The sequence below is a fragment of the Colobus angolensis genome, unplaced genomic scaffold (assembly GCF_000951035.1).
Source record: "Colobus angolensis palliatus isolate OR3802 unplaced genomic scaffold, Cang.pa_1.0 Scaffold204, whole genome shotgun sequence".
Classification (NCBI taxonomy): domain Eukaryota; kingdom Metazoa; phylum Chordata; class Mammalia; order Primates; family Cercopithecidae; genus Colobus; species Colobus angolensis.
In genome coordinates, this window is record NW_012115200.1 from 1,431,954 (window position 1) to 1,439,592 (window position 7,639).

Consider the following 7,639-nt stretch of genomic DNA (forward strand, 5'->3'; position numbering starts at 1 on the left):
CCTGCGGCTGCCGAGTCTTTCCGAGCAGGAGTGGGCCGGGACCTCTGGGGAACACGTGCCTGAGCCCCGGAGGTGGCCGTGCTGGGAGCGGCGGCGGCGGTGAAGCAGGGCGGATCCCCGGACCCCTGCCCGTCCGTCCCCGGGGATCCGCGGGTCCGTCTGGTTGGGGGCCGAGCCTCCTCCGGGTGGGCCCTGCATCCTGGCCCGGGGTGCTCGGTCGTGCAGGGGACGCCCCTGTCCCGTCCTGCCCGGGCTGCGACTTGCGCTGAAGAAGGGAGCGGACCTGGCATAGCCCTAGCCCCAAACCATCGGGGTGCCTTGCCCGCCTCCCCAAACCCGGGTCGGCTGGGCCCCTGCAGCCACCGGGCCTGGGCCCCAGCACTCGAGCAGCAGGGCCCCGCAGGCCTGGCCTCCCCTCCCCATAGTCGGCCCTCCTCAGGAGCTTTTGTTCCTTAGCCCCAGTGAACCTTCTGCGTCCCCTCGAAGAGGGGAGCCAAGGGACCTTGGGGACAGCTGAGGTTCGGCTTTTTAAAACACTAGTCGGCTTTATTTTTAGAGCAGTTCTACATTTACAGAAGAAATGAGCAGGTGTCCAGAGTTCTTACTACACCCCTGCTCCCCCCACCTACCCGCCCCCAGAACATCTTGCACAGCTCGCGAGGTGCCTTTGTTCTAATGAATGAATAGTGACGCGTTACTATTAGCTAGAGTCCGCACAGCTGAGGTCCCCTTTCTGCCCCAGGATCCCACCAGATCGCCGTGTCCTCACGCTCCTTGGCTGCAGCATTTCTCGGACTCTGGTTGTCTCTGGTGACGGTAGCAGTGTGAAGAGTATTTTGAAGGCTTTCTCGACTGGGGTTTTCTCATGGTGAGGTTGGGGCAGCGGTGTTTTGGGAGGAAGCCCTCAGGGGCAAAGTGCCACCCCTCTCCCCTCACATCGAGGCTATGCTGCTGACACGACTTCTTGCTGCGGCGCTGACCTTGGTCACCTGCCTGGTCTCCACCCCAGTTCTGCTTTCTCCCTCCTTCTATAGGGTGTCGTTGGAAGTCCCTGTGTGCAGCCCACACTGAATGAGTGTCCCTGAGGGGGACTAGCCCATAAATTGCTGAGTTCTACATGGAGACTTCTGCATATTCATCTCTTTTCTTCATTTTTTTTTCTTTTGGAGACAGGGTATCTCTCTGTCACCCAGTCTGGAGTGCAGTTGTGCGAACACAGCTCACTACAGCCTCCACCTCCTGGGCTCAAGCAGTCCTCCTACCTCAGCCTCCCAAGTAGCTGGGACCACAGCCGTCATCACACCTGGCTAATTTCTTTGTATTTTTTGTACAGACAAAAATACAAAGTGATCCTCCCTCTTTGGCCTGCCAAAGTGCTGGGATTACAGACATGAGCCACTGCACGGCCTTCTCTGCATTTACTCATCTATTGGATCATTCTGTCAGTGTAGACTCATAGGTATTGTATAAGGGGTTAGGAGGGGTGTGGTTATAGGCTGCTGGTGCACACTTGGGCCCTTGTTGTGTGGGTCCCTATTCTTGTCTGTGTTTGAAATGTTTCTAGTGAAATGAAATAAAGATGGGGTTAGGACCGCCACTGAGGGGTGAACCAGGCTGGTGGACAGTCCCTTACCAGAGCCTGCCCTTGTGTCAGGGAGGGCTGGATCTGGACCAGGCTGTGTTGGGCCTTTGTCCCTGTGCCTGGTGCCCTGTCTGTGCTAATGGCTATGGCCCTAACAGAGGCTCCTGAGGCCCAGGGGTGGTTCCTGTTGGCCTCCAAAACCTGCCCTACTCAGTGACCGAGAGAGTAAGTTGGGACCCACTGGGACCGGGCCCTGCCCTTAAGGCGGCCCCGTGACCTCTCCGAGTGCATGGCAGTAGAAGTGGTGGGGGACATTGCAACCTGCAAAGTGCTGGACTGGAGGCCACTGGCTGGGCCACCCTGTTTCTGGCAGGGACCTTCTGACAGGGCTGATGTGTGTCCTGAATGGGACTCCTGCCTGCGTTTGGGGCTGTCCCTGCAGCGAGAGCATGGGGTGTCTGTGGGGGCTGGCTCCCTTCTCCTGAGTCCACCCCAGCCTCTATGGATGGCTGCTCGCCTGGGCTGATGGATATGGGCTCATTATCTCGTCTGTCTTAGGGGAAGGTATTAGCTTGGCAGTTAATAAAAGATTTTAATTAAAGAGGGAAGAATCATTTTGGCAAACTAGCCTTGTTCCCAAACTCAAATGACCTGTCAAAGTTGTAAGTTCGCTTAATTTCCACACAAAACCTTGCTATTTTGGGGGAATTCAGCCAGAGTCTGGGGTGACACAGCCCTGGGACTAGGCACCCTGGGTAGAAAACTGTTTCCCTCTCTCTTCTCACCTGTGAAAACCCCTGGCAGCCACCCCGTCCCTGCTTCTCCGAAGCCCTGCTCCCTCTGCCCACAGTCCCCATGTATCCCAGTGTTACCCTGACCCCTTCTCCATGTGCCCTTCCCGCCCAGGTCCTGGTCTCCTGCAGAGCTGCCTCACCTCCAGGCATCCACATAGGCTGTTACATCCTCTTTTCCATGTGCTAGCGATGGGATGCTTAAAATACATTTTGAGAGAGTTATGGGCTCACAGGCAATGGCGAGGGGTGGTACAGAGAGACCCCATGTACCCTGCCCTGTTCCCCACAGCAGGAGCATCTTGCAAAACTGGAGTGCAGTAGCACGGCCGGGATATCCCATCAATACACCACGTGCCTTGTTCTGGCTCCGGTTTTGTGTGCACCTGTCTGTGTGTGTGTGGGCACGTTGAGTTCTAGACAATTCCACCACAAGCACCCACAGCCAGATGCAGAACAGCCATCACCGAAGGCTCCCTCCTGCCCTTTCACCCACAGCCACCTCCCCTCCCACCCACCTCTCCTGGGTCGGGGTGTGTCTTTTTAATCCACAACGCAGACCACGCCTCCTGCAGCCTGCAGTGGCATCTCCCAGACCCTCCCAGGCTGGGTCTGCAGGGCTCCCCACCATGGCGGCAGAAGTGGCCCCTGAGTGATGGCAGGTGCACTTGCTCTGCCCGGCTCTCTCAGGCCTTCCTCACCCCTGCCTGGATGCTGCCTGGCCCACCCCTTCCACTGCCTCCCTCACACTCCTCCGCCTCCGCAGCCCGCCTTCCCCCTGCACTCTCCCTCCGAGGGAAGGGTTTCTCGGGAGCCTCGCTACCCCTCTCTCTGTCTCTGTCTATTTCTCTCTCTTAGTCTCTTTCTGTCTGTGTCTCTCTGTCTCTTTCTATCTCTGCCCCAGTGTCTCTATCTCTGTATCTCTCTGTTTCTGTCTGTACTTCTCTGCCTCACTCTTTCTCTGTCTCTTCATCCTACCAGGACGTCTGGCTGCCCTTGCCTCCCTCCTGCATCCCTGGCATGTGGAATGGTGCTCAGGGCAAAGTGGGTGCTCGATGACTCAGACCCCTGCTCCCTACCTTGGTCTTTCCTGAGCCTGCTCAGGGCTGTGCTTGGGGACAGGATGGGGACCTGTGGCTTCTCTCACCTCCTCTCCTGCCCACGCCTGCTGCCCCACTGGCCCCTGGAGGTCCCAGGCTGGTGACTGGGCAGGCAGATGATGGAGGAGCCCCCAGGGGTCCTGGAGACACCACCTGGAAAGTGGCCAGGGGTTGGTTTGGGCCGAGCTGGGTGTGGTTCTCCTGTGGCCTGGCCACCAGCAGGACAGAAATGGCAGGGTGATCACTGGCTTACCCGGAGATTTTGTCTCCACAGAGCCTTGGTCTTCGTTGAGTGTTACCACTGGTCTTTGAGTCAGACATGGCGTGCTGCTAGGGAGCGAGAAAGAGTGAGAGCCAGAGCGAGAGCGAGAGAGAGAGAGGGAGGGAGGGAGGGAGGGGAGGGGAGAGGAGATGACGGGGGAGAGGGAGGGGGAGGGGGAGGTTCTTCAATTCTCCTAGACCTCCTGGCCAGGCACCTCCAGGCCAATGGAATATTTAGTTCTAAATTCTTCCCTGGTACAGATTTAAAGTGAGGAGGGTGATGTGGGGCTTGTCCATTTCCATCATTTCTCAGGTATCTGGCAGCCTCGGTCCCTGGCTCCTGGCCATTGTGCGGGCACAGAAGGAGAAACAAGGACGTCCCTTGGCCTCAGGGGTTGGCTAGATGCAGGCAGGAGTGAAGATAACACATGGCGTGGAAAGGCAGGCGTGGCCCTTAGCGACAGCGGTGCTGGGAGCCTGGCTCCCTGGGGGCTGCTGCTGGTTGGGTCAGAGATGAGCAGGAAGGAGCGGGGAGCTGGGAATGCGGTGCCCTCCAGGCCAGGGAGAGCTGGGACTGGGGCTGTGGAGGGGCTCTGCTGGGGTCCCTGAGTCACACCAGCTCCTCTGTGGCACTCCTTGGCTTCAGCAGTCCCTCCTCACTCCCTCCTGGGTGCAGGGTCCCGTCCTGTGACGTCCCCTTGCTCCCCAGTGCTGGGTCCATGGAGGCTCCAGACACTGCTTGTGCATGTCCAGCATCCGTGCCAAGTCACTTGGTCACTGAGGGGGCCCCACACAGCGGGCGCCAGGGGCCTGCAGTGGATGGAGGTCCGTCCGTAGTAGGTATGGGGCTGGCCCTTGACCCCAGAGTGACTGGGAACCCCTCAGCTCCTGGGCAGGGAAGGGGTGATGGAAGTGGAAATGCTGCTGGAAATACATTAGCCTGGGCCACCGTGGCAGGAGGAGCTGTGCCGGGCCGGAAACCCAGGTGCAGGTAGGTTATGTGGTGGTGGCTGCTGGCCTGGGGACAGAGGCTTCAAGGACTGCAGTCCTAGTGGCCCGACACTGACACAGGTGGGGCTGGCAGAAGAGGCCAAGGCCAAACCTCGAGAATGAGCCCAGGTGGCCGGCTGGACCCGAGGGGTGGTCCTCGAAGCCATTTTTGGCCCAGGGTGCCATGGGTCAGTGCCAGGAGCCCCACAGGCACCTGCATCCTGTTCGCATCAGGCCTGAAGGATGGGAACAGGACAGGGAGCCAGGTTCCCATTGCCCATCAGGCCAGGCCTTCTCAGGAGCCCTCTGTGGCCTTCATTAGGCTCCTGTTACAAGGCTGCACATGGACAGGTGGGGCTTACCAGATTCTCGCAGCAGGGATTTTATTTCTCGGCGCAGGGGAGCGGGCGGGCACCCTGCACAGCCCAGCCATTGATAAGACTCTCTTCTTTCTGGGTGTGTTGAGTGTTCACTATGCTTTCATGCCAGTAGGAGAGTCACTGTCCCCACCCGCTGTATCTCGCACCCATTGCCACAGTAACAACAGTCTGAACCCCCACCCCAGTTCTCTGCTCCTGTCTGTTGCCAACTTGGACTTGGGGACTCTGCTTGGCGGGGCACTTACTCACACGGGGTTGGCTTGGGGCTGGCTGCTCTGGGACAACCCCGGCTTGACAGCTCAGCTGGGCTCCACTGGGCCTCTCATCCTCCCCGCAGTTGGCCTGGGCTTGTCCTCAGGGAGCTCAAAGGCTCCAAGATGGCAAGTGGATGTGTGTGAGCCCCTGGAGCCCAGGCTGGAGCTAGTGCCATGCCCAGCGTCCAGGGGTAGGGAGAGGCTTCACCTCTGAGTGGGGGCTGTAAAGGTGCATTGTGGAGATGTCAGGCTACAGGGAGAGAAGACTGGCCTCCACTTGCCTTACTGGCACAGTTAAGCTGTGGGGAGTGCATGTGTGTGTGGGGGTGCCCATGCATGTGCATGGGTGTGTAAACTCGGTGCATGGATGTGATGTGTGTGCATGCGCATGAACACATGTGCACAAGTGTGTTTATATATGTGTATGTTTTGTGCATGTGTGCATGCATGTATGTGGGAAGATGCAAGCTCATTTCCGGTATCCTGCTGGTGACGCTCTAGGACGTCTTGTGGAGAGCCAGGATCTGAGCCCAGATGGGCGTCAGGGCAGGAGCTGCAGGCCTGGAGTCTCCAGCCTCCAACAGAGCGTGGACTGGCCCTGCTGCCTAGGAGAGACTCCAAGGATGCTCACACAGCACCCTCAGCTGCAGAAGGTTGCAGGGAGCATGTTTGTGCAGCCTCTGCTCTGGAATGGCTGTCCTCCACTACAGGATCCTGTTGGCATCCATGGACACAGCAGGCCACAGTGTGGCGCCAAGGCCTGAGCTCACGTGCCACGGCCCGTGGTGGGCATCCAGCCTGGCCCCTGCCACCCCATTACCTGCAGGGCATCCCTGCTCTCCTGGTAGTAGCAGCATGGTGTGGGCTGAGCACCAGTCAGGGCTGACAGGCTGCCCCTCTCCAGGTGGAGGGAGTATTCCCTGTCCCCCAAATCCTCTGGGTCAGCCTGGAATCGGGGGTTCGATGGAGCATTCTTCTCTAGGCAGGACCTCATCGCGGTGTGAGCAGAGAGAATCTTTCCTTTATTAGGATACAAACTGGAGCTGATTTCTTATACTGCTTATGGCTGAGACCCTTGACATAAAAATTATTCTGTTGAAGGGGGATAATGCTGCTACCAGCTTCTCCACTAACAACCATAACGGGGAATGATCTTCCAGCTCAATTAAGTAGGTATTCTGCAGAGTAGAAGCCACAGAGGAGCATGGCCTGGTGGGGAGCATCACCTGGCAGGGGCATCACCTCGGGGGGAGCATCACCTGGGGGGAAGCATTACCTGGTGGGAAGCATCACCTGGTGGGGAGCATCACCTGGCAGGGGCATCACCTGGCGGGGAGCATTACCTGGTGGAGGAGCATCACCTGGTGGGGGAGCATTACCTTGGGGGAAGCATTACCTGGTGGGAAGCATCACCTGGTGGGGAGCATCACCTGGTGGGAAGCATCACCTGGTGGGGAGCATCACCTGGCAGGGGCATCACCTGGCGGGGAGCATTACCTGGTGGAGGAGCATCACCTGGTGGGGGAGCATTACCTGGGGGGGAGAATTACCTGGTGGGAAGCATTACCTGGTGGGAAGCATCCCCTGGTGGGGAGCATCACCTGGTGGGGAGCATTACCTGGGGGGAAGCATTACCTGGTGGGGAGCATCACCTGGTGGGGGAACATCACCTGGGGGGGAGCATCACCTGGGGGGGAGCATCACCTGGGGTGGGGGAGCATCCCCTGGGGGGGGGGAGCATCACCTGGCCGAGGTGCCAGATTCTGTGGCTGTCCTTTAAATCCAAGTGTAGTGGCATATCCTTCCCCCTAAGCACAAAAGTCAACAACATAGTGACAAGCTGCGCATTAAGAATTTTCCGGGTTGGGTGTGGTTGCTCATGCCCGTAATCGCAGCACTTTGGAAGGTTGAGGTGGGTAGATCACCTGAGGTCAGGAGTTTGAGACCAGCCTCGTCAACATAGTGAAACACCATCTCTACTAAAATACAGAAATTAGCCAGGTGAGGTGGCGGCGCCTGTAATCCCAGCTATTCGGGAGGCTGAGGCAGGAGAATTGCTTGAACTGGGGAGATGGAGGTTGCAGTGAGCCGAGATCGCGCCACTGCACTCCAGCCTGGGCTACGGAGCAAGACTCCATCTCAAAAAAAAAAGAAAGAATTTTGCTGAGAACATGTTTGGCTACCTGTGCAAAAATGTGAGTAATTTATTTCAAATATAGCTAAAAATACAAATTGTAAAAAAGACACCAAATTTTTGACCAGTGGAATTTTTTTTTTTTTT